Here is a 26,650-nt window from a genome sequence, read left to right on the forward strand (position 1 = left end):
ATCTTGAGGGAATAAAAGAAAAAGAAAGAATAAAAAGAAATAAAGAGATCATATTGATCTTATGGAGAGTAATGACTTCACATATAAAGAGTATGATGAATAAAAGTTGTTGAGAGTTGACAAACATAGTTTTGGTCATCGTTGCAATTAATAGGAAGTAATAAAAAAGAGAGGTTCTCACATATAAATATACTATCTTGGACATCTTTTATGATTGTGAGCACTCATTAACATATGACATGCTAAAAAGTTGATGTTGGACAAGGAAGACAACGTAATGGGTTATGTTTTCTTATATCTGAGATGAAGTATATTGTCATGGATCATCCAACATGTTGAGCTTGCCTTTCCCCCTCATGCTAGCCAAATTCTTTGCACCAAGTAGAGATACTACTTGTGCTTCCAAAAACCCTTAAACCAGTTTTGCCATGAGAGTCCACCATACCTACCTATGGATTGAGTAAGATCCTTCAAGTAAGTTGTCATTGTTGCATGCAATAAAAATTGCTCTCTAAATATGTATGATTTATTAGTGTGGAGAAAATAAGCTTTATACGATCTTGTGATGTGGAAGAAATAAAAGCGACGGACTGCATAATAAAGGTCCATATCACAAGTGGCAATATAAAGTGACGTTCTTTCGCATTAAGATTTTGTGCATTCAACCATAAAAGCACATGACAACCTGTGCTTTCCTCTGTGAAGGGCCTATCCTTTATTCTTGTTTCATGCCTTATACAAGAGTCATGGCGATCTTCACCTTTCCTTTTTATATTATCCTTTGGCAAGCACATTGTGTTGGAAAGATCCTGATATATATATCCAATTGGATGTAAGTTATCATGAACTATTATTGTTGACATTACCCTTGAGGTAAAAGGTTGGGAGGCAACACTATAAGCCCCTATCTTTCTCTGTGTCCGATTAAAACTCCATACCCATAAGTATCGCGTGAGTGTTAGCAATTGTGAAATACTAAATGATAGTTGAGTATGTGGACTTGCTGAAAAGCTCTTATATTGACTCTTTCCGATGTTATGATAAATTGCAATTGCTTCAATGACCGAGATTATAGTTTGTTAGTTTTCAATGAGGTTTCTGATTCATACTTGACATTGTGAATAGATTGTTACTTTAGCACAAGAAATCATATGACAATATTTATATATGTTGCTGTTATAAGAATGATCATGATGCCCTCATGTCCGTATTTTATTTTATCGACACCTCTATCCACTACAGAAAAAAGACACATCCGTGACATTTTGGGCCGAACGAATTTTTTCTGTCATACTTATGACACTTCTATGACGATAATAGTGACAAAATCCGGTATCATCATAGATGTGGTGGGGTCCTACTTCTATGACAAGAAATCATGACAGAAAATGGGCTTTTCGTCCTGGGCGGGCCGTAGATGCAGCTGCATGACATTCTTTGGGCCATCCATGACGGAGAAAACCGTGGTAGAAGCGAGGGCTAGGAAAATATCGGGGGAGTTCCCGGTTACAGTGGGTGGTCGGGGGCCGAGCGATGCGCGTTTCTCTCGTACGTACGTGCATGTGTGCGAGGCGTTGTGCTCTAACTGAACCCGAGCGAGGCGTTGGGCTCTAACTGAACCCGAGCGATCGCACTGCAGGCTACGCGTTACTGAACCCGAGCGATCGATCGATCCCTTGCTGCTAATTGAACCCGAGTGATTCCTTCGCTATTGCTGCTAACTGAAGCCGATCGAACACTGCTGCCTCCTTCCCTGGATGAACAGTGAGCGTTGTTGAGGGGGTTTGGATGAACAGTTCCCGGTGGGGGGTTGGATGAACAGGACCCCGTGGTAGTAGAGGCCATTGCCGCTGGATGAACAGTACCCCGATCGATCGAGCCGATGGATGAACAGGACCCCGTGGAGGGCTGGATGAACAGGACCCTGTGGAGGGCTGGTTGAACAGTAGCTGGTGGAGGGCTGGTTGAACAGTAGCCGGTGGAGGGATGGATGAACAATAGCCCGTGGAGGGGTGGTTGAACAGGACCCTCGTGGAGAGGGCTGGTTGAACAGTAGCTGGTGGAGGAGCGCGCGGTGGAGGCTGGATGAACTGGAGCCCGTGGATGAATAGTCGCAGGTGGAGGCTGGAGGAGGTCGACCGTGGATGAACAGGAGCCCGTGGAGGCTGGAGGAGGTCGACGGTGGAGATGACAGTATCCCGTGGAGTCCCGTTTTGTGGTACGCCACACCGCTCCCGATGAATAGGACCCCCGTTTCGACCGTAGCGCTCCAACACAAGTCCGTTTCCTCCGTTTTGCGGTACGCCACACCCCTCCCGATCAACAGGACCCCGTTTCGAGCATAGGAGGTCTGTTTCCTCTGTTTTGCGGTACGCCAGACCCCTCCCGATGAACAGGATCCCGTTTCCACCGTGGCCGGTCGAACACAAGGCCGTTTCCTCCGTTCTGCGGTACGCCAGGCCTAGTTTCCATCGCCTGTTCCGTCCAAGCCGGTTGGCTGCTGATGAACAGCACGCGTTCCATTGCCTCCCGATAAACACGACACATTCCGTTGCCTCCCCATGAACACGATGACAACACAGTTTCTCCGTTCCGACCCAGCCACAGCCATGTACATGAGCCCTGGCCGTACGTATGCGCGAGTAGGCGTTCGAGACCCCGCCCGTATGTATGTACGTGGCCGTATTTTGTTTCTTGCACCCTGGCTGCTGTACGTACGTGTACATGCTACTGCGCGCCTCTACTACCACACGTGCGCGCCTCTACATCAACCAGTATGTACGTACACGTTCGCGACCAGAATGACAACGCTACGTACGCTTCGACCGGGTGGGTCCCGACTGTTAGGCACTTCCTTGCATGCGAAGATGTAGCTGGTGGGTCCCAGCAGTCAGGGGGCGAATCGTTTTTTGCCCGTAATATGGACGCACTTCCTTGCGTGTGAAGATGTAGCTGCTGGATCCCAGCAGTCAGGGGGCGAATCATTTTTTTTGCCCGTAATATGGACGCACTTCCTTGCGTGTGAAGATGTAGCTGGTGGGTCCCAGCTCTTAGGGGGAAACATTTTTTTTGCAAAATACGGTGGCCCGTCCGGTGGGTCCCCGATGTCAGGTGGAGGAATCATTATTTTCCGTGTAATAAGGAGGCACTTCCTTGCTGCGGCCGTGGACCCAGCTGTCAGCCTCTCCACGTACGGTACTCTTCCGATGGAAGTCGTTCCTTGACCACGTTGACCACACCGTGCCGAGAGCACCAGGGCGGTGGACGACGGCGAGGCCTAGGAAGGGGACGATGCGGAGCCGGGGAAGACACGGCAGTGGATGCCCACGTGGAGAGGAGTACGAGGGTTCACTAGTTCGGCCGCGGTGTGAGGATACCGTCGCCATAGGGCCTGGCCAGCGGTTGGAGTAGTAGGGGGCGGTGAGGCCTCTGCGGCATCACACCGGCCACGGGAAGCAGGAGCACGCGGCACGACCGGCGCTGGTTTGTGCGGCTGGAGCGAGAAGACCAGAGGTTGAAGAAGCACTACCACTGTTGGATGGACATCGTACAGTCACTTGAGCTAGAATCGTTCATATTAACTAAGTTGACAAAGCCCTCTGTCCCCGTCAACTTAGTAGGTCCACAAGCTAGCCTCCCACTATGATGGGTCCCAGCTAGCTGGGGGGTATTCATTTTCTGTGCGTAATAAGGAGGCACTTCCTTGCGTGCGAAGATATAGATGGTGGGTTTGACCTATCAGCGGGGGGAATGTTTTTTCGTGAAATACAGAGGCCCTTCTGGTGGGTCCCAGCTGTCAGGTGGAGGAATCATTATTTTGCGCGTAATAAGGAGGCATTTCCCTATGTGCGGCCATGGATCCAGCTGTCAGCCTCTCCACGTACAGTCCACGTCCGATGGATGTCGTTCGTTGACCACGTTGACCACGCCGCGCCGAGAGCACCAGGGCGGTGGACGACGGCGAGGCCTAGGAAGGGAACGACAAGGAGCCGGGGAAGACTCGGCAGTGGTTGCCCACGCGGTGGGGAGTGTCGGTGTCAAAACTGGCGGATCTCGGGTAGGGGGTCCCGAACTGTGCGTCTAAGGTCGATGGTAACAGGAGACAGGGGACGCGATGTTTACCCAGGTTCGGGCCCTCTCTATGGAGGTAATACCCTACTTCTTGCTTGATTGATCTTGATGAATATGAGTATTACAAGAGTTGATCTACCACGAGATCGTAATGGCTAAACCCTAGAAGTCTAGCCTGTATGACTACGGTAATGAGTATCTCTCCTTTCCGGACTAAGCCCTCCGGTTTATATAGACACCGGGAGGATCTAGGGTTACACAAGGTCGGTTACAAAGAAAGGAATCTACATATCCGGTCGCCAAGCTTGCCTTCCACGCCAAGGAGAGTCCCATCCAGACACGGGTGCAGTCTTCGGTCTTCCTATCTTCACAACCCATCAGTCCGACCCATGGCTAACAGGCCGGACACCCGAGGACCCCTTACTCTAGGACTCCCTCAGTAGCCCCTGAACCTGGCTTCAATGACGAGGAGTCCGGTGCACAGATCGTTTTCGGCATTGCAAGGCGGGTTCCCCTCTTTCCGAACTCCAAGACAGTCTTCAGACGCAATGATTGTATCCAGACTTGCAACACACCACACACAACCGCAGAGAGAATATAATATTCCACGGGTCCAATCCGCTGACAACTTTTTACAACGTGACATCACGTCTGTCTGGTCATAATTTTGGACCATTTTGTTTTGCCGTTCCACGTTTCAAGACGCGGTTGCCATTGGCACATCTTGTCAAGGCAGAAATCGTGTCCCCTTATTACGGGATTCTCATCAATACGGGCGTAGGTAACTGATTCGTCTCCGTCGTATCTACTTTTCCAAACACTTTTGCCCTTGTTTTGGACTCTAACTTGCATGATTTGTATGGAACTAACCCGGACTGACGCTGTTTTCAGTAGAATTGCCATGGTGTTATTTATGTGCAGAAACAAAAGTTCTCGGAATGACCTGAAACTCCACAAAGATTATTTTTGGAAATAATAAAAAATACTGGCAAAAGAAACAAGGCCAGGGGGCCCACACCCTTTCCACGAGGGTTGGGGCGTGCCTGCCCCCCTGGGCGCGCCCCCCTGATGTCTACTACGCAACCTTCTTCTTGTAGACGTTGTTGGGCGTCCAAGTTGAGAGGTTTGTAGGACAGTAGCAAATTTCCCTCAAATGGATGACCTAAGGTTTATCAATCCGTGGGAGGTGTAGGATGAAGATGGTCTCTCTCAAACAACCCTGCAACCAAATAACAAAGAGTCTCTTGTGTCCCCAACACACCCAATACAATGGTAAATTGTATAGGTGCACTAGTTCGGCGAAGAGATGGTGATACAAGTGCAATATGGATGGTAGATATAGGTTTTTGTAATCTGAAAATATAAAAACAGCAAGGTAACTAATGATAAAAGTGAGCGTAAACGGTATTGCAATGCTAGGAAACAAGGCCTAGGTTCATACTTTCGTTAGTGCAAGTTCTCTCAACAACAATAACATAATTGGATCATATAATAATCCCTCAACATGCAACAAAGAGTCACTCCAAAGTCACTAATAGCAGTGAACAAACGAAGAGATTATTGTAGGGTACTAAACCACCTCAAAGTTATTCTTTCCGAACAATCCATTGGGCTATTCCTATAAGTGTCACAAACAGCCCTAGAGTTTGTAGTAAAATAACACCTTAAGACACACATCAACTAAAACCCTAATGTCACCTAGATACTCCAATGTCACCTCAAGTATCCGTGGGTATGGTTATACGATATGCATCACACAATCACAGATTTATCTATTCAACCAACACATATAACCTCAAAGAGTGCCCCAAAGTTTCTACCGGAGAGTCAAGACGAAAACGTGTGCCAACCCCTAAGCATAGGTTCATGGGCGGAACTCGCAAGTTGATCACCAAAACATACATCAAGTGAATCAATAGAATAACCCATTGTCACCACGGTTATCCCACGCAAGACATACATCAAGTGTTCTCAAATCATTAAACACTCAATCCGATAAGATAACTTCAAAGGGAAAACTCAATCCATTACAAGAGAGTAGAGGAGGAGAAACATCATAAGATCCAACTATAATAGCAAAGCTCGCGATACATCAAGATCGTGACAAATCAAGAACACGAGGGAGAGATCAAACACATAGCTACTGGTACATACCCTCAGCCCTGAAGGTGAACTACTCCCTCCTCGTCATGGAGAGCGCCGGGATGATGAAGATGGCCTCCGGTGAGGGATCCCCCCTCCGGCAGGGTGCCGGAACAGGGTCCCGATTGGTTTTTGGTGGCTACAGAGGCTTGCGGCGGCGGAACTCCTGATCTATTCTGTTCCCCGAAGGTTTTAGGGTATATGGGAATATGTAGGAGAAAGAAGTCGGTAAGAGGAGCCACGAGGGGCCCACGAGTGTGGAGGGTGCGCCCAGGGGGTGCGCATGCTCCCCTGCCTCGTGCTCTCCTCGTTGATCCCCTGACGTGCACTCGAAGTCTCCTGTATTGCTTTCTTTCAAAAAATAACTTTTCCGAAGGTTTCATTCCGTTTGGACTCCGTTTGATATTCCTTTTCTATAAAACTCAAAAACAAGGAAAAACAGAAACTGGCACTGGGCTCTAGGTTAATAGGTTAGTCCCAAAAATCATATAAAAGTGCATAGTAATGCCCATTAAACATCCAAGGTAGATAATATAATAGCATGAATACTTCATAAATTATAGATACGTTGGAGACGTATCACCCCCTGCCTCGTGAGCCCCCTGGAGCTCCGCCGACCTCAACTCCAACTCTATATATTCGTGTTCGGGGAGAAAAAAATCAGAGAGAAAGATTCATCGCGTTTTACGATACGGAGCAGCCGCCAAGCCCTAAACTCTCTCGGGAGGGCTGATCTAGAGTCCGTTCGGGGCTCCGGAGAGGGGAATCCGTCGCCATCGTCATCATCAACCATCCTCCATCACCAATTTCATGATGCTCACCGCAGTGCGTGAGTAATTCCATCGTAGGCTTGCTAGACGGTGATGGGTTGGATGAGATTTATCATGTAATCGAGTTAGTTTTGTTAGGGTTTGATCCCTGGTATCCACTATGTTTTGAGATTGATGTTGCTATGACTTTGCTATGCTTAATGCTTGTCACTAGGGCCCGAGTGCCATGATTTCAGATCTGAACCAATTATGTTTTCATGAATATATGTGAGTTCTTGATCCTATCTTGCAAGTCTATAGTCACCTACTATGTGCTATGATCCGGCAACCCCGAAGTGACAATAATCGGGACCACTCCCGGTGATGACCGTAGTTTGAGGAGTTCATGTATTCACTATGTGTTAATGCTTTGGTCCGGTGCTCTATTAAAAGGAGGCCTTAATATCCCTTAGTTTCCGCTAGGACCCCGCTGCCACGGGAGGGTAGGACAAAAGATGTCATGCAAGTTCTTTTCCATAAGCACGTATGACTATATTCGGAATACATGCCTACATTACATTGATGAATTGGAACTAGTTCTGTGTCACGCTATGTTACTATTGTTACATGATGAACCGCATCCGGTATAATTCTCCATCACCGATCCAATGCCTACGAGCTTTTCACATATTGTTCTCCGCTTATTTACTTTTTCGTTGCTACTGTTACAATCACTACAAAACCCAAAAATATTACTTTTGCTACCGTACCGTTACTTCCATATTACTTTGCTACTAAATACTTTGCTGCAGATACTAAGTTATCCGGGTGTGGTTGAATTGACATCTCAACTGCTAATACTTGAGAATATTCTTTGGCTCCTCTTGTGTCGAATCAATAAATTTGGGTTGAATACTCTACCCTCGAAAACTATTGTGATCCCCTATACTTGTGGGTTATCAAGACTATTTTCTGGCGCCGTTGCCGGGGAGCATAGCTCTATTCTTTGAGTCACTTGGGATTTATATCTGCTGGTCACTATGAAGAACTCGAAAGACGCAAAAACAAAGATTTATCCCTCAACTACGAGGGGAGGTAAGGAACTGCCATCTAGCTCTGCACTTGATTCACCTTCTGTTTTGAGTAAGCTTGCGACACCTAAACCTGCTTCTGCTATTAATTCTGATATGTCGCATGTTATTGATGATGCCACTTCTGCTATGCTTGATACTACTGTGCCACTTGGTGAATTTCTTGATGAACAACTTGCTAGGGCTAGAGAGAATGAAATTATTGAAACTGATAATATTGATGAAAGTGATGATGAAGGCTCTCCCAATAAATATGAATCCCTGTTGTGCTTGAGGGCTATGTTATGGATGAAGAAACTACCAGAGACTTTCTTGCTTGCAGTGATAGAAGTGATCTTAAGAAATTATTAGCTAAGCTTAAACAAAAAACTCTGAATGCTAGAATGAAATATGATCCTGCTTATGCTACTTCACCTATCTTTGTTACTGATAAGGATTATGAATTCTCCATTGATCCTGATATAATTACTTTGGTTGAATCTGATCCTTTTTATGGCTATGAATCTGAAACTATTGTGGCACATCTTACTAAATTAAATGATATAGTCAACCTGTTCACTAATGATGAGAGAACTCGCTACTTTTATATCCTTCAAATATTTCCGCTCATTAAAGGGCGATGCTAAGATATGGTTTAATTCTCTTGGTCCTGGTTGTGTGCGTAGTCCCCAGGATATGATTTATTACTTCTCTGCTAAATATTTCCCCACTCATAAGAAACAAGCTGCCTTAAGGGAAATATATAATTTTGTGCAAATTGAAGAAGAGAGTCTCCCACAAGCTTGGGGGTGGCTTCTCTAATTACTTAATGCTTTGCCTGATCATCCTCTTAAGAAAAATGAAATACTTGATATCTTTTATAATGGACTAACCGATGCTTCCAGAGACCACCTGAATAGTTGTGCTGGTTCTGTTTTCAGCGAAAGAACACCGGATGAAGCTGAAATTCTATTGAATAATATGTTGACTAATGAAAATAATTGGACACTTCCTGAGCCAATTCTTGAACCAACTCCTAAGCCAACTCCGAAGAAGAGGGGTGTTCTATTTCTCAGTCCTGAAGATATACAAGAGGCAAAAAAATCTATGAAAGAAAAGGGTATTAAAGCTGAAGATGTTAAGAATTTACCTCCAAGAAAAAGGATGATGAGGATTTTGAGCGCTTTGCTGAAATGATTAGACCTATCTTCTTGCGTATGCGTTTGACTGATATGCTCAAAATGAATCCTTATGCTAAGTATATGAAAGAAATTGTTACTAATAAAAGAAAGATACCGGAAGCTGAAATTTCCACCATGCTTGCTAATTATACTATTAAGGGTGGAATACCAAAGAAACTTGGGGATCCAGGAGTACCAACTATACCATGCTCCATTAAAAGAAACTATGTTAAAACTGCTTTATGTGATCTTGGAGCCGGTGTTAGTGTTATGCCTCTCTCTTTATATCATAGACTTGATTTGAATAAGTTGACACCTACTAAAATATCTTTGAAAATGGCTGATAAATCAACTACTATACCTGTCGGTATTTGTGAGGATGCGCCTGTTGTGGTTGCAAACGTTACTATTTTAACGGACTTTGTTATTCTTGATATTCCCGAGGACGATAGTATGTCTATTATTCTTGGAAGACCTTTTTTGAATACTGTAGGGGCTGTTATTGATTGCACCAAAGGCAATGTTACTTTTCATGTTAATGGTAATGAGCATACGGTACACTTTCCGAGGAAACAACCTCAAGTCCACAGTATCAATTCTATTGGAAAAATTCCATCGATTATTTTTGGAGGTTTTGAATTTCCTCTTCCTACTGTCAAGAAGAAATATGATATTCTTATTATTGGGGACGTGCATATCCCCGTTGAGGTAACATAGTGTTATTCGAAATTTCTCCGGTTTCATGCGATTCGGAATGAGTTTGTTAACAAGACCTGATCAACCTTGTTAGTGGATTCCTTTTGATGAGCATGAGATGGATGAAGTTAGAAAGCACAACCTTCTGTACCCTCCTTTTACTTTCTGTTATTTAGTTGAAATAAAGTAAAAATAGTATTTTCTGTCAGTTTTCTGATTTATCCGTGCAATATAAAAATACCCCGAAAATAAAAGTTCTCCAAATGCCCTCCAATTTAATATGATTTTTTCTGGAATATTTGAGAATATTTGGCACTAAGAAACACAGCAGGGGGAGCAAGCACCTGGCCACGAGGGTCTAGGGCGCGCCCACCCCCTGCCTCATGGGCCCACGGTGGCTCCCCTCCACTTATTCCTGCACACACACACTTCTTCTTCCTCCCAAAAAAATCACCATCCAGCTCAAGCACGAGTTCTAGCTCATTTTGCTGCGATTTTCGATCTCCTTGCTCAAAGCACCTCTCACAAAACTACTTGGGGGGATTGTTCCTTGGTATGTGACTCCTCCATTGGTCCAATTAGTTTTTGTTCTAGTGCTTTATTCATTGCAAATTTGTGCTGCCTAGGTGACCATGTTGTTGAGCTTGCATGTCAAATTTATATGGTTCCAAGTAGTTCTAATGCATGATATAGGCTCTAGGCACTTGTAGGAGTAGTTGCTATCAATTTTGTTGAGCTTGGTTCACTTTTATTTGAAGTTCCTAAAAATTTCAGAAAATAATGAAGAGATTTTTGAGGGGCTCATCGAGCCGAAGCTCGAAGGAAAAGCAAAGTGAAGAACCAGAGAGGCCCAAATATAATCTGCCTCGCACCACGGAGGTTCGGCCGTGTGAATGGCCTTCCGATGATTTCTTGAGAGCAGTCAGGCTTTATGATGACTTTTATGAATTGGCTGAGAATGCAGGCCTCACCGACTTCCTCCGCGACCAACACGAACAGTATCTCTTACTGACCAATACTTTTGTGCAAAACTTCTACTATTATCCTAAGGAATCACCTCCTTCAGTAGAGTTTCATTTATATGATGTGGTTAAGAAGATGTCACTATATGACTTTTGCAGGGTTTGCAAAATACCTTTCGAGGGTAGCTTAGAGGAACCACATCGTAGAGATGTGGATGGGTTTATTGATACTATTACTGTTGGGGAAACTAGGAAGGTTTCTGATGCAAGAATCACTAGCATACATTTTCCTGTTTTACGCTACTTTGCAATATTTGCTAGTCGTTGCTTAATTGGTCGCGGAAACTGTGGAAACCTTAGTGTTCCTGATATTATTATTTTGTTCCATGCTTTATTCCGTGATGACTCTGTTAGTATGGGCGCTATTATTGCCAAATGGTTAAGTCTGAACCGTACAAAGGGCCCCATATTTGGAGGTGTCTATGCTTCGCGCCTCGCTGCATACTATAACATACCTATTAGGCACTATGAAAAAGAAGAAAAATTGCTGCCTACTGTTTATTTAGATTATAAGAGTATGGTAGCGCATGATTTTATTGTTAAGAATACGGAAAGGGCGCTTAAATACAAATTGTTCTTTGATAAACATCACCTTGCCTGCTCCTTCCTTGTTTGATTTATCTGCAGGCCAGTATCTCGTTCCGTTGGCGGCCATTCACGCCTACCGGAACCCTACATCACCCACAGAGCCAGAGCCGGAACCACAATTTGATCCTCCACGACAGTCTAATTACGAGTGGGGCCCGGAGGCAATTACCTAGCAGTGGAAATTCTAGGATTCTTCTCAGTACGACCCCAACTACAACTATGGATATCCGCCAGGCCATCCGTGGCAATAGACCAACTTAGGCCAAAAGCCTAAGCTTGGGGAGAACGTATTTCTCACCGACATTACATTCATGTTTACACACTCATTGCTAGTTGTCGGTGCTCATACTCTTTCATTGTAATGTCCATGCTAGTTTATTTTCCTTTTTCTTGCCTTCTTCTTGTGTGTTTAATAAACCTTAAGAAAACCCAAAAAATTAGTAATAGCTTTTAGCTAGTTTACTTTTCTTGCTGTAGTAGTAATAATTAAAAAGAAAACCCAAAAGATTTCCTGTTCTTCTATTGCTTGTTGCGAGCTTTCCCGTGTAAATAGTTTTATTTCTTTTCTTTTCTTTGGGGGTCGATAGGGGAAGACCATAATGAAATTGAAGTGGCTCTTATATGCATTATTGTTGATTTAACCAAGAGCCCATATTACCTTGTCTTCTCCTGTTTATCGAATGCTCGCAGATTCCAACTTAGTCCAATGCACGTGCACTATTATTATTATTATTATTCACATCATTCGGTCGTGCAAGTGAAAGGCAATTATGACGATATATGATGGACTGATTGAGATGGGAGAAGCTGGTATGAACTTGACCTCTCTTGTTTTTGTAAATATGATTAGTTCATCATTCCTTATTCAGCCTATTATGGATAAACATGTTTGCAATGACAATTAGAGATTATAGTTGCTTATGCCATGCTTAATTATCTAGGAGTTTATAATGGTTTACCTTGCGTGCCAACATGCTATTAAGATGGTTGTGATGTGGTATGATGGGGTGGTATCCTCCCTTGAATGATCCAAGTGACTTGACTTGGCACATGTTCATACATGTAGTTGAAACAAAATCAACATAGCCTTCATGATATTTATGTTCATGGTGGATTATATCCTACTCATGCTTGCACTCAATGTTCATTAATTTTAATTCATGTTCATGACTGTTGTCGCTCTCTAGTTGGTCGCTTCCCAGTCTTTTGCTAGCCTTCACTTGTACTAAGCGGGAATACTGCTTGTGCATCCAATCCCTTAAACCCCAAAGTTATGCCATATGAGTCCACTATACCTTCCTATATGCGGTATCTACCTGCCGTTCCAAGTAAATTTATAAGTGCCAAACTCTAAACCTTCAAATGAAATTCTGTTTTGTATGCTCGAATAGCTCATGTATCAACTAGGGTTGTCCGTAACTTCCATGCTAGGCGGGTTATTCTCAAGAGGAGTTGACTCCGCTCCTCACTCACGAGAAAATGGCTGGTCACCGGGATGCCCAGTCCCATGCTTTATGCAAATCAAATCAAAATATATTCAAACAAAACTCCCCCGGGACTATTGTTAGTTGGAGGCACTCGTTGTTTCGAGCAAGCCATGGATTGATGCTTGTTGGTGGAGGGGGAGTATAAACTTTACCATTCTGTTTGGGAATCGCCTATAATGTGTGTAGCATGGAAGATATCGCCATCTCTTGGTTGTTATGTTGACAATGAAAGTATGCCGCTCAAAATATTATTTATCTCTGCTTTAAAATCGAGCTATGGCACCTCTACAAATCCCTGCTTCCCTCTGCGAAGGGCCTATCTATTTACTTTTATGTTGAGTCATCACCCTCCTATTAAAAAGCACCAGCTGGAGAGCACCGCTGTCATTTGCATCCATTACTATTAATTTATATTGGGTATGACTATGACAGGATCTCTTCTACCATGAATTACAATGTTTAGTCAGTCCTTGATCTTTAAAGGTGCTCTGCATTTATGTTTTGCGGTCTTAGAAAGGCCTATCGAGATACCATCTTGTTATATGATATCATGATTGTTTTGAGAAATTGTTGTCATCCGAGATTTATTATTGTTGCTCGCTAGTTGATTATGCTATTGACATGAGTAAACATGAGACCTAAATGTTATTGTGAATATGGTTAGTTCATGATATTTGCTGAAAACTTGAATGCTGGCTTTACATATTTACAACAACAAGAGCAAACAGAGTTTGTAAAAGTTTTTCTTTATCACTTTCAGTTTATCAACTGAATTGCTTGAGGACAAGCAAAGGTTTAAGCTTGGGGGAGTTGATACGTCTCCGTCGTATCTACTTTTCCAAACACTTTTGCCCTTCTTTTGGACTCTAACTTGCATGATCTGACTGAAACTAACCCGGACTGACGTTGTTTTCAGCATAATTGCCATGGTGTTATTTATGTGCAGAAACAAAAGTTCTCGGAATGACCTGAAACTCCACGGAGATTATTTTTGGAAATAATAAAAAATACTGGCGAAAGAATCAAGGCCAGGGGGCCCACACCCTTTCCCCGAGGGTGGGGGGCGCGCCTGCCCCCTGGGCGCGCCCCCTGCCTCGTGGGCCCCCTGGAGCTCCACCGACCTCAACTCCAACTCTATATATCCGTGTTCGGGGAGAAAAAAACAGAGAGAAAGATTCATTGCGTTTTACGATACGGAGCCGTCGCCAAGCCCTAAACTCTCTCGGGAGGGCTGATCTAGAGTCCGTTCGGGGCTCCGGAGAGGGGAATCCGTCACCATCGTCATCATCAACCATCCTCCATCACCAATTTCATGATGCTCGCCGCCGTGCGTGAGTAATTCCATCGTAGGCTTGCTGGACGGTGATGGGTTGGATGAGATTTATCATGTAATCGAGTTAGTTTTGTTAGGGTTTGATCCCTGGTATCCACTATGTTTTGAGATTGATGTTGCTATGCTTAATGCTTGTCACTAGGGCCCGAGTGCCATGATTTCAGATCTTAACCTATTATGTTTTCATGAATATATGTGAGTTCTTGGTCCTATCTTGCAAGTCTATAGTCACCTACTATGTGTTATGATCCGGCAACCCCGAAGTGACAATAATCGGGACCACTCCCGGTGATGACCGTAGTTTGAGGAGTTCTTGTAGTCACTATGTGTTAATGCTTTGGTCCGGTACTCTATTAAAAGGAGACCTTAATATCCCTTAGTTTCCACCAGGACCCCGCTGCCACGGGAGGGTAGGATAAAAGATGTCATGCAAGTTCTTTTCCATAAGCATGTATGACTATATTCGGAATACATGCCTACATTACATTGATGAATTGTAGCTAGTTCTGTGTCACTCTATGTTATGATTGTTACATGATGAACCGCATCCGGCATAATTCTCCATCACCGATCCAATGCCTACGAGCTTTTCACGTATTGTTCTCCGCTTATTTACTTTTTCGTTGCTACTGTTACAATCACTACAAAACCCAAAAATATTACTTTTGCTACCGTACCGTTACTTCCATATTACTTTGCTACTAAATACTTTGCTACAGATACTAAGTTATCCAGGTGTGGTTGAATTGACAACTCAACTGCTAATACTTGAGAATATTATTTGGCTCCCCTTGTGTCGAATCAATAAATTTGGGTTGAATACTCTACCCTCGAAAACTATTGCGATCCCCTATACTTGTGGGTTATCAGTAACCCAACCGTGCCGTTTACACAGGCCTTGGGAATAGGCGAGTTTCAAGGCAAATGGGGAGGCGTTCAATCTTCACTGTCTTTATAAGGGGATAAGGATTCCCTTCTTCTCCCACGCCTTCTTTCTTTCTCCGCCCTTCCGATCTTGAGCTGCAGCGCCCAAGTTCTCATCTTCTTCCCACTCAAGCTAGCACTCAACCATGTTCGGATCCGGAGGTCAGGGCAAGTGGATGGTTTCCTCCGTTAAGGAGAAGGATATCACTGAGCTTCGGGCGCCCGGGTACTTGGCGAAGGAAATCGCCCACCGCCTTCCAGCCCAGGGGCAAATCGTCCCCATGCCGAAGCCCAATAAGAGGGTGGTACTCATCCCTCATTTCCTTCGCGGGCTTGGGTTTCCTCTCCACCCCTTCGTCTGCGGGCTGATGTACTATTACGGGATATACTTTCATGATCTATCTCCGAATTCTTTCCGCAACATCTCGGCGTTCATCGTCGTGTGTGAGGCCTTCCTCTGCATTCAACCCCACTTCGGGCTGTGGCTCAAGGTCTTCAACGTGAAGCCGAAGGTGGTGGATGGCCAGCACGCAGAGTGCGGAGGAGCCATGGTGAGTAAGCTGTCCAATGTCTCCTGGCCGAAAGGCACTTTCGTGGAGACTGTCAAGGAATGGCAGAAACAATGGTTCTACATTACAGAACCCCGCGGCACCAACTGGACCACGGCTGCCGAATTCAACCCCGATGCCACAATGCGGTCACCTCCTCGGTCGAGAAGAGCCCGAACTGGTGTTCATCAGATGAGCTGATAGCGCTGCAGACGCGCGTTCAAAGCATGGTGGAAAAGGATGCCAAACTTGTCAATATAATCCAGGTGATGCTAGTTCGCCGGATTCTTCCGTGCCAAAGCCGAAGCCCCCCTCTATGGAATTTCAATCCGAAGAAGCACCATACTCTAAAGAGGCTCTTCGAGACCACTCACGAAGGCCCCTGGAAGTTCCTCTTTAAGGGCAACGAGAAGCCGCCGGCCACGGATTCAGACCGCGGACATGACATTAACCATCTCGCTAGTGAGGTATGTTATTTTTTAACGCATCCCCTACTTGCCTGTTTCGAGGATGATGTCTGAGCTTTTAACATTACTTCTTCAGGACTGGATCGAGAGGATGAAGCGGATCCAGTGTCCGGCTCTGCTGCCTGAAGAACCAGTCATCCCGCGTTTAGCGAAGATGCTGGTGCCGGCACCCTATAAGGCGCCAGAGAAGATGGCCAAGAAGAAGGCCAAGGGGGCCAAAAGCGTCCCCCGTCACAAGGGCGCTTCGGACGTGACGTCCGAACACGAAGAGACCCATTCCTCCGTCCCTGAGGAGGGCGACGAGGAAGAGGAGGAGGAGGAGAACAACCCTCCCCCTGAGGAGGGAAAGAGGAAGAGGACGGCTTCCACGAATCTGGAGGCGGGAACGCCCAAGAAGGGGAAGAGCGCCCTTGCGGTCAACACCGCGCGGGACGTTGGCAGCAATCCGGAGCGACGCCCCCGCACTAAGCCCCGGGCCGCATCGTAAGTGCTAAGACTCATACATGCCCATAGATCTAACCTTTCCTCCTTATCGTATGATCAATCATGCTATTACAGTCCGGCCCACGACAGCTCCCAGCGATCCTCATCAAGAGGTTCGTTGGACCCAAGGGAGATGGCCAGCGAGACACCGCCAGCCGCTTACTCTCCCAAGGCCAAAGGGGACGACGAGGTGCTCTCCCAACAGACCTTCTCAGGCCGGGGAGAGTCTCGAGAAGCGCCCGAAGGCGAAGCCCCCGTCGCCGGACACCAGGGAGAACCAATCCCTCGGGAGACTGGGGAGGAGGGCCGTACTTAGTTCGGCCCTCAACCGGACTTGATTCCGGAGACCAATACGGCTCCGGAGTCCGGCACGCAACCTCCTTTGAAAGAGGGGGGTATGCCTATTCCACCGGTGACCCCTGTCCAACCAGGGGCACCAGATGATCTGCTGGAAGCGCTACGAGGCGCTTCCATTGTGGATGAGCATCTTGTTCTTATGGGCACGGTGATTGAAAGGGTTAAGTCTGCCAAGAGCGGACTAAGCGAAGCCTGGAGCAGCCTGCTCACAGGTTTTGAGGTAAGCGACGCAAAAAGAGAACATCCCCATATAGACAGTAGCCCCTGAGACACTGTCCGGTGTTCGGAAAGAAAGCCCGGAGAGAGGATCATTCCTTTATCGCAGTGAACTAACTGAAATTGTCTGGAATGCGAATGCAGGCGTCACTGCTAGCCGCGAGCTCACGTGCTGCCGAAGTCTCCGAACTTAAGCGGAGACTGCAGCAGGCCGAGGAGGAGCTCGGCCAGGTGAAGAGGCAGCTCCAGGAGAATCAAGGTATGTAATAACCCAGGAAGTATTTGAAAAGAGTGGGATGATATGTATTGACCAAAGTCTCTTGATATAAATAGGGGCAACGACCGAGGTCGAGGCCCTGAAAAAGGCACTGGGCGAAGCCGAAGAGAAGGCCGTCAAGGAGCAGGCTGCCCGTAAGAAGCTCAAGGCCCGGGTCGGCGAGGTCCAACAAGAGCTTCATGACGCGGTGAAGAAGTGTGAGACCTTGAAGCGTGACGCGTCGGCTAAAGAGGCCGAACTCTCCAAGGCTCGTCAGAGCGCGGAGATGGCCCGGAACGAGGCCCAGGGCGCCCTCCAAGAGGTCCAGGAGGCGAGGAAGATTGCGGTGGGTAAGGCATTTAGTATGCAAAGCAAATATGCGAAGAGGAAGTATCTTTTACTAACCCGGATTCGGAGTTCTCCAGGGGCTTTTGCTGATTTGCCGCGCAGTGTGTCCGACGCCGCAGAGTTCTTCCGAGCCGAAGAAGGGAGTTCTACGGAGAAGCTATTCTGGTCACAATATCTTGTGCCAGAGCATCCCGTGTCCTTCTCAGATCAGCTAAAACAGTTGGTGGAGCTGCATCGGGTGGCCGAACTAGCCATGAAGGGTTTGATAATCCGGCTATGGCCAGCCGAAGCTATGCCCGGTAGCTACTTCGGACTCATGAGGTGGATGGTGGCCGCCTGTCCTCGGCTGGATATCGTCAAGCGATCGGCCTGTATTGAGGGTGCTCGTATGGCCTTTGCCCGTTGCAAGATGAGGTGGGCGAAGATGAACGCCGTCGAGCGGGCCCGAGGGCCGCCAGAGGGCAAGGAGCACCGCACACCCGAGCACTATTTCGCGGATGTCCTGGACGGGTCTCGCATTGTAGCAGCGCAGTGTGGACATGACATTATTTTCGAATTAATACACTCGTGTTGTCTTTGCCTTGTATGATGAAACAAAGTCAGTTTGTAACATAATTTTTGTTATGTTTTAATTTTTTCCTCCTGTGCGGCCGTGTTTTATGGAATCTGAGGGTTGGCCAGTCGTCGGCTTCTGCCCCCACGTAGGTAGTACGGGGGTGTTCGGGATGGAATCTAAACAATCTTGATCCAATTGTATGGTCCTTGAAGGAGTTGTTTAGCGTAACGAACCAGGCAATCGGATTATGCGGCTTAAACGCCCTCACTTAGCCATAGGAGTTTTACGATAAAACATAGGCGCAGCCCCTAGTTTTCGAACAAGAATGCTATGAGCGTCTGATCAGGAAGTACCGATCCTTCGCATAATGCGGGAGAAATCTCGAACGATTTGTAACCTCCGAACAGCTGACCGACTCTCGCCACATCATGACAGTCAGTTTTCGGCTTTCTCTACTAAGGTGCTCCTTTGGATAAACCAGGGCACAATCGCAGTAGCTCTCCCTTTACTACCTTAGCCGATATAGCGGAACATAAGGTAGCAAGCACAGGAGCCGGGCAACCCAACTATTAACCAAAGACATGATTCGGAGCCAATGCATATAATGCTAAATTCGGGGTGCCGAACTATACTATAGAAGTGTTCGGACTTTGTTGCTGTATTATGGGGCGCCTGGGAGCCCCTGGCATATATGAAACGTACCAAAGTGTACGGGTGCTAGAAAATGAATTGTTAACCAAAAACAAAAAGAAAGCAGAGGTGATATCTTGGGCCCTGAAACTTGAGCCACGAACTGTTTCCATTATAATTTGGTTAATGCGGCAAAGCGCATTAATACAAATAGTGTGATAAGCAACCGGCTATTTAACATGACATTACCAGAGGGGAGCAGCGTGTGGGTCAAGACAGCAGGTAGAGTGGCTTCTAGAACTTCCCCTATACGTCTGTGCTTCTTGCCATCCTGGTGTTTTTATCCTTCTACAGGACTGATAATTAGGCCGTCCAAGAAGGCCTATGTAAAAGAAACCTGGAAAAGGAAAAATAAAATAGTAAAAGTATATGTGTGTTCGGGATCGGTCAAGCCGAACTTTGGATCACAAGATTTCTGTGCCTCCGTCAATGCCCATGGAATTTTGAGTGCGTAATTATGTACGCGTGGTACGAATGCCACTGCCTGATCGGGGCTGGGACGGAGGCCAAATTGCTAGTCGAGCTCTTGATGAGCAGTGCTGTCCTGGTGCAGCGTAGTCCGGACCCTCTTTACGATGTCCTGGGGCTCGGCAGCCGGATTACGGTTCTCCTTGAGAAGGCCGCTATGTACTTCTGCTGCTAGGGCGGCGGTGTGTTCCTCTGTTCGGAGGGAGCGTTCCGTGTTTCCGTTGACCGTTATGACACCGCGTGGACCGGGCATCTTGAGCGTAAGATAATCATAGTGCAGCACCGCATTGAACCGAGCGCATGCCGTTCGTCCGAGCAGTGCGTGATAACCACTGCGAAATGGGACGATGTCTAAGATTAACTCCTCGCTTCGGAAGTTTTCGGGGGGTCCAAAGACAACCTCTAGTGTGATTGAGCCCATACAGCGGGCCTCTACACCTGGTATGACTCCTTTGAAGGTAGTCTTCGTTGGCTTGGTCCTTGATAGATTAATGCCCATTTTGCGTACTGTGTCTTGATAGAGCAGATTGAGGCTGCTACCACCGTCCATGAGGACTCTCGTAAGGTGGAATCCGTCAATGATTCGGTCTAGGACTAGGGCGGCTGATCCGCCATGCCGGATACTGGTCGGATGATCTCGACGATCAAAAGTGATCGGACATGATGATCATGGATTCAATTTAGGGGCGGCTGGCTCTATTGCATAGACGTCCCTTAGTGCGTGTTTGTGCTCCTTTTTGGGGATGTGTGTAACATATATCATGTTTACTGTTTTCACTTGAGGGGGAAACTTCTTTTGTCCCCCTGTGTTCGGTTGCCGGGGCTCCTCATCGTCAGGGGCGGAGCTGGAGCTAATCTTACCCTGATGCACCACTTAACCATGGGGAAAAGTTTCAAGCATGGATGCTGCATTTCATAGCTTGTAATACGGATTACTAAACATAATAGAAGTCTATTTATAAAAACAAAATGCAATAGTCAAACTGCTTAATATAATGCTAAACAAATGATAAAATTACATGAAAAAGTCTAGCATTCTCAAATTAAAACACATCATCGCATATCAAGGTTCATTAACCTAAATAAAATATAAAAACTAGAATCAAATTTTCAAGTAGAACATAATAAAATGCACAAATCAAAGTACTTAAATTTGCTAAAATTTTAAAAATTACCTTTAGTATAATCTAGTCCTCCAAGCCATGAAATACCCAACCACGTGATCATTGATGACATTTTCCATTTCTTCTTTCTCCACATAACAAATAACATCATCACTTAATACTCTATCAATCTCCTTTTGCCAAGATCACATTGAATCTCCTCCTGCCAATTCATGCCTTCTGGAGCATCTTGTAATGGTGCATTTCTTTTTAGAAGAAATTGTCAATTATCTGCATTTAACAAATAAAATTTACAAATGAGATGTCAAAAATTGTGAAGCCAATGAAGTATATGTAATTACAAGTAAAAACATTAGCTAATGCCTGACGTTTTGCCCAAACACATAGAATTAAATATAATAAAATAAGGTTTCATCCGCTAGCCATAATTTCACACATACAATTGTCGCAACCTAAAAAATATTTAGGACAAACAACAGAGAAAAGAGTTAAATTCGAACCAAGAGATGACTGTAATCTAGACAAAATAAATAAAAGCACATTGCTATGAGAGGAAGAGGAATTTACGACGCGGCACATGGTTGCTGCAGCATTAAGAGTCAGGCAAGGTGGCCGCTGCTGTGTGTATGTTCGGATCGATTAGGAACAGATCCGTGCTGCCGGCTGCTTCAAATCGTTAGGACTGGATGCTGCAGCGCGTATGTTCAGATCTATCAGGAACGGATCCGTGCTGTCTCAAATCTTTCGGAACTGATCGATTTGAATCGGATTGATCGTATCGTCGCCGCGCTCGGGACAGAATAGGAGATGAGGAGATGGGATTTGTTTGTTTTTTCGAGTGGAAGACGCGGGATGATTAGCTGGCTTCGTGCGTGCACTTTTTTTATTTCAGAGAAAGGCTTCGTGCGTGCGTCAAGGCAAGGCCTGCAAGCGTGTATACGTGAGACTTGGGCTGCGGTAGCGGAGCACCCTCGTGCAGCTGGTTCAAAGGGGGTCCTGTAGCACTCTTCCTGTCCCACCCTGATGCACCGGGGCAAATACCTGATATTTAGCACTAATTTTTTTTCCGGACCCTGTAGCCTGTGCCACAGGCTCAGCCCAAAGGGCACCGCCCCTGCTCGTCGTCGTCCTCGCTTTGTGATCCCTTTTCCCTGTTCTCAGCATTTAATTTGCCGGCCTGTTTAAAAACCCAACAGTCTCTATTGGTATGATTGGCTAGTTTTTCTGGGGTGCCATGTATCTGGCATGGGCGATTGAGTATGCGGTCAAGGCTAGATGGCCCCTGATTGTTTCTTTTGTATGGTTTCTTCCGCTGGTTGGACTTGGAGCCACTGAATCCGGCGTTAACTGTAGTGTCGTCGGTATTATCACCATTGCTTCGGCGTTTATGTCTGTTACGTCGGAGCTTGCCATTGTTATTCTTAGCCTCGGAGGGGCCTGCCTCGCTGGCTGTGTTTTTGCTGCGAGCCAACCAACTATCCTCGCCCGCGCAAAAGCGGGTCACTAGTGCCGTGAGGGCTGCCATAGATTTTGGCTTTTCTTGGCCGAGGTGGCGGGCGAGCCATTCATCGCGGATCCTATGTTTAAAGGCCGCTAATGCTTCGGCATCCGGACAGTCGACGATCTGTTTCTTTTTAGTTAGGAACCTAGTCCAGAACTTCCTGGCTGACTCCCCGGGCAGTTGAACTATGTGACTAAAGTCATCGGCGTCTGGCGGCCGAACATATGTACCTTGGAAGTTGTCAAGAAAGGCTTCTTCCAGGTCCTCCTAGCTGCCAATAGAATTCTCGGGCAGGCTGTTTAGCAAGTGTCGGGCTGGCCCTTTAAGTTTTAATGGGAGGTATTTGATGGCGTGAAGATCATCCCCGCGGGCCATGTGGATATGGAGAATAAAATCCTCTATCCATACCGTTCGATCGGTTGTTCCATCGTATGATTCGATGTTTACGGGTTTGAACCCTTCTGGGAATTCATGATCCATTACTTCGTCAGTGCAGCAAAGAAGGTGCGCAACGCCTCTATATCGGGCCGCATCGCGACGTAGCTCTGATGGAGTCCGTCTGCGGCATTCAGTTCGGGCGTGACTGGGTTTGTCATGCCCGAATAGATAGTTGTCCCCACGCCTTAAGTCATGTCCTCGCGATCCGTAGATCGATCTTGTGTGTTCCGCTCTACTGTCCAGTTCTTGGCGGAGGTCATATGTATGGCCCCGAGCTGTCTTATCCCTGCCTTTACGGCGGAGTGGGACAGTCTGGTTTTCGGCTCGGGTTGCAGTTTTATCCCGACCGCGCGGTGGTCGATCAGCCACGTTGCGTGATGCTGGTGCGGGATCTGGCGCCTCATCGTCGAACTGAGGTAGTAATCTGTGCTCCGGGTAGCTTTTGGCTGGGCGTTTAAGGCCATATTCCTCGGCTGCCAGGACATCGGTCCATCTGTCATTGAGCAGGTCTTTATCAGCTTGAAGCTGTTGAGCTTCTTTTTCAGGCTCCTCGCAGTGGCTATCAGCTGAAGCTTAAAGCGCTCCTGCTCCAGGGGCTCCTCAGGCATGATGAAGTCTTCGTTGCCGAGGCTCACCTCCTCCTTGGAGGGCGGACGGTAACTACCATCCTCCAAGTCTTCTTCTATGGCCTGTTCGTTAGGGTTGACATGCCCTGGTTCCTGGTTGTCTCGTTCGGCAGTTTGTTCATCGGGTTCTTCTGTGTCTTCGGCACCATCCGGAGTGTTGTCGTCTCCTGTGCCGGTGTTGCTATCCCTGCTGTAGCGGGATTTAGAGCGGCGTCGCTGACGCCGGCACTTTGGTTGTGTTTTAGGAGGGTCCTCCTTTGCTGGGTTTTCCTATTCATCGCCGCTGTTATTTTTGGCATATCTACCATGTAGACGTCATATGAGGAAGTGGCCGTCCATCGTCCGGTGAACGGCGGGTTTTGGGCCTCCTCGTCTCTGGCATCGTCGTCCATACCGTCGATGTCTTCGGAGTCATAGTCAAGCGCGTCAGTTAAGTCTTCGACAGTGGCTATGAAGCGGGTGGTGGGTGGGAGGCGAAATTCTCCCCCATGACCAGCCTCCAGATCGAACCGGACATAATTCGGCTGTGAGTCCCCCGCCAAGGACAGATTTCTTAACGAATTTAGCACATCGCCCAAGGGCGAATGCTGGAAGATGTCTGCGGCGCTAAAATCAAAGATCGATAAGCGATCTAGTTCGGCGTCCGCGGATGCATATGGCTCGGAGTTTATAACCAGAGACGAGTCCGGAGTTCCGGTGACAAAGACGCCGTGTGACTTTAGGCCTATGTTTGGCTCCAACACCGTGGGATCTGCGGTCTTTGCGGTGGGGTTGAACCTCCCATCCTCGGACGGCGCAATATGCTCCGGATCTACGGCCGGAGCAGTTACAGGAGCAATCTCCTGGATGTGGCCCGATGACAGATTTAGGTCATGTTCATCGGGGTGGCTAGGAGCGGTTGCCGCGATCTCGAATCCGGCGAAGATCAAATCTCCAAGGATGTCCGCGACGTAGTTCAAGCTCCGAAATCTGACCTGATGGCCAGGGGCATAGCTGTCGATCTGCTCCAGGTGGCCAACTGAGTTGGCCCGCAGTACGAAGCCACCGAACACGAAGATCTGTCCGGGGAGGAAGGTTTCCTCTTGGACATCATTGTTGTTGACGATTGAAGGGGCCATCGAACCTTTTGGGGACGGCACAGTGGAACTCTCAATGAAAGCACCAATGTCAGTGTCAAAACCTGTGGATCTTGGGTAGGGGGTCCCGAACTGTGCATCTAAGGTCGATGGTAACAGGAGACAGGGGACACGATGTTTACCCAGGTTCGGGCCGTCTCTATGGAGGTAATACCCTACTTCCTGCTTGATTGGTCTTGATGAATATAAGTATTACAAAAGTTGATCTACCACGAGATCGTAATGGCTAAACCCTAGATGTCTAGCCTGTATGACTATGGTAATGAGTATCTCTCCTTTACGGACTAAGCCCTCCGGTTTATATGGACACCGGGAGGATCTAGGGTTACACAAGGTCGGTTACAAAGAAAGGAATCTACATATCCAGTCGCCAAGCTTGCCTTCCACGCCAAGGAGAGTCCCATCTGGACACGGGTGCAGTCTTCGGTCTTCGTATCTTCACAACCCATCAGTCCGGCCCATGGCTAAACAGGCCGGACGCCCGAGGACCCCTTAGTCCAGGACTCCCTCAGGGAGTACGATGGTTTATCGGTCCGGCTGCCGTCGCCGCAAAATAACAGGAGGTGTGGGTGAGTAGAGGAATGGCCTGACCAGCAATGGAGTAGGGTGGGGCGGTGCGGCCTGTGCGGCAGCACAGCCAGCCACGGGAGGCGGGAGCATGCAGTCCCACCGGCGCTGGTTTGGGCGGCTGGAGTAAGAAGATCAGATATTGAAGAAGCATCATGGCCGTTGGATTAACATCCAACGGTCACTGCTGCTAGAATCATTGGTGGACTAAGTTGACAAAGCCTTTCGTACACGTCAACCTAGTAGACCCACAAGTCAGCCTCCAAATCTGTCCCAAACAGCATACAACCCGAAATTTCTAGCCAGATTCAAATTAATTTAAAAACTGAACATACCTTAATTTAAATCCAATGAAATTTTACCCGCACATCTGTCCCAAATCTGTCCCAAACAGTAAAACAATGAAATTTAAAATATCAAAATCCAAAAGAAAAAAGTATTTTGGAACTAATTGCCTGTTTGCTGTATTTTTTCATTTTACAGCCCATTTATTATTACTTATAGCCCATTTCTTATTACTTATAGCCCATTTTCTGGGCAAAATGCATCCCTCCTTGTCTTGAAAGATTTCCGGCCCAGCAGGGCGTAGAAAAGCAAGTAGGCCTACGTTGGTTATTCTGCAAAAACCAAAATAGCTGGGCTAGCCATTTTCAAAAAGGAAAAAAACAAACTAGGCTGGTCATGTGCTAAACATATGAAAGAAAAGCTAGGGCTAGACGGGCCACAGCTCCCGCACAACCCAGTTCTCTTCTCCACCCCGAAAGAACAAAATTACTGCGCGCACTACTTGGTCCCTACTATCATCCTCACCATGCACAGTCATATCCTTATTCCTCTCGGTTGTTGACCATGTTGACAACACCGGAGGGCGGCGCCGCGGCGAGCGAACCAAGGCCGAGGACGATGGTGAGGCCTCGGACGGGAACGAACAGGAGCCGGGGAAGATGCGCAGAGTTTTAGGGTGCGATGTGCCCATGATGCGTGCGCGGCAGCACAGCCAGCCGTGGGAGGCGGGAGCAGGCGTCCCGCCGGCGCTGGTTTGGCTTTGGCAGCTGGAGGAACAAGAGACTGAAGAAACACGATAGCCGTTGAATGTCAATCCAACGGTCAAGGTTGGCACAATCGTTTGTCGACTAAGCCGACACCAAGTAGCATACTTTTTTATATATAGGAAGAAAAGAAAAACTGGGCTCGTTCGCCTGGTAACATTCCCGAAACTGCAACCGTTCAATCTTGCGTCGCAACTAAAACTGCGAGGAAAATGCGTTCGTCTATCGTCCTCCTCCCAAGGAACGTTTGCCACATAAGTGACTAGCGCCCTTGGTATTCAACCGAGAGGCCTTGGGTTCGAGTCCCAGGAACTCTCAATTTTGTCCTCCTTCCTTCCTCGCAAAAAGAAAGAAAGAAAATCAAAGACTTGAGAAGGCGTACAGAACAAGCTAGTGTACCAGTAAAGAGACGTTGCTGAGTTTTAGAAAAAAAGAGAGACGTGCTCCTGTAGTTGGTTCGAATCCAAACCTAGAATATGACTATATATGGTGCTATGCTACTCTGCAAGTACTGAAACTGACATATCCAACGTTCGCTTCTCCTCTTCTCTACTTAC

The sequence above is a fragment of the Aegilops tauschii genome, chromosome 6, assembly GCF_002575655.3.
Source record: "Aegilops tauschii subsp. strangulata cultivar AL8/78 chromosome 6, Aet v6.0, whole genome shotgun sequence".
Lineage (NCBI taxonomy): Eukaryota > Viridiplantae > Streptophyta > Magnoliopsida > Poales > Poaceae > Aegilops > Aegilops tauschii.